General features: G+C 31.9%; 1 non-coding gene across 1 annotated transcript; it reads right to left on the bottom strand.

The window, feature by feature from the left end:
- Window positions 1-448: 448 nt before the first annotated feature.
- Window positions 449-582, bottom strand: LOC123845019 (U4 spliceosomal RNA). Its single transcript, XR_006790888.1, has one exon. It is a non-coding gene; the product is annotated as a U4 spliceosomal RNA (small nuclear RNA).
- Window positions 583-1518: the final 936 nt, after the last annotated feature.

Raw genomic sequence — 1518 nt, forward strand, 5'->3', positions numbered from 1 at the left:
GATTATAAGACATCCCAATCTCAAAATAATTAAAATGTGATAAAACCTGTATTTTAGAACTAAGGAAATGTGGTATTTATATTTAAATTAATGTGGAATTTATGTTTATATTAAAATCATTCCCAATTAACATAAAAACATTTGAATGTCCTTCACCTTAAAAAAATAATAAACCTGAACCTTTATTTCGCTCTATTTCGCTCAGTTATCTGCCAATTTTTATCACCTCTGTTGATACATTTTTTCAGAAGTAATATCGCCAAGGCTATATTCACTTTCTCCATTACCGTTCATACTTTATTTCATCTTGTTTTCTTTCTTTTTTAACAACATAAATAATATATAGATGCATTTCAATTGTAAAAGATGCAAACAGTATAGAAAGATACAGTGTTCAAGTATCCTCTAATGTCTTCTTCCAGTTTCTCTTCCTTCATATACATCATATACATATATATGTATGAATATATATATATATATATATATATATATATCTTTGGATGTATATACTATATATACAATTAGCAATAATCGCGCCTCGGATAAACCTCATTGGCTACGATACTGCCACCGCGCAAAGCTTATACTATGTATACAATACTTCTTGTTTTACATATTGTTATCTTTTTCCTTTTATTTGTTCACTTAAGAATATGTCTTGGACAACTATCCATGTCAATACCTTTAAATCTACTGGTGTTTTTTTGACTGCCTGGTTTTATGGCATAGATAAACACTTCTACTACTGACAGAAATTTAAGTCATTTTTGATTTTCATGATTTCCATGCTGCCAAGAATAAATTCTTAGAAGTAGAATTGCTGGCTGTAAAGGGCATATGCATTTTATATTTGACAGACATTAGTAACTGGCTCTACAAAAAAAAAAAAAAATACTTCCATGATTTACACTCTGAACAAAAGTTCAATAGAGTCCTTACTCAACTACCACATCACTAAGATTGCTCTTGTTAAGAACCGAACTCTGCAAGTTGCCAAATCCACAAATACTGTTCTATTCTCCTTTTACTTAATACCTCTGCCGTCTTTACTGCAACTGATCCCTTCCTTCCTGCTGAAACAAGTCAGGGCTAGATTTCTAACAAAGTATGTGAAGAAAACCCCAGCAAAAGTGTTCCCCGAATTCCCTTTCAGCTCTAGCCAGGACTGGATTTCATGGCCTCTTTTGCTGCAATAAAGTCTGCAAAATTGGGTAATAGGATTTCTGTGTTGGTTTAGATGAATCATAAATCGTATCTTTCTATATCTTTGCTTAAATGAGTGTTGAGCACTTAATTAAAGATAACTGAAATAATTTTACCAACCAGTGGCTATTGATGAGGGGTCAATATTATAATGTAAACAGAGGAAAATTATATAAAATTGCCAAATTACATAATATTGTGCATAGGTTATAAAAGTTATACTGATTTAATGCTCGGGGGCCTGGGTTTGGTCTTCATTCTGTCAGTAAGCTTCTGAGTTTCTCATCTGTTAAACGAAGTTGACAGTACCCACCT

The sequence above is a fragment of the Mirounga angustirostris genome, unplaced genomic scaffold (genome assembly GCF_029215605.1).
Source record: "Mirounga angustirostris isolate CCGP_5_RB_7025 unplaced genomic scaffold, mMirAng1.0.hap1 SCAF_5, whole genome shotgun sequence".
NCBI classification, from domain to species: Eukaryota; Metazoa; Chordata; class Mammalia; order Carnivora; family Phocidae; genus Mirounga; species Mirounga angustirostris.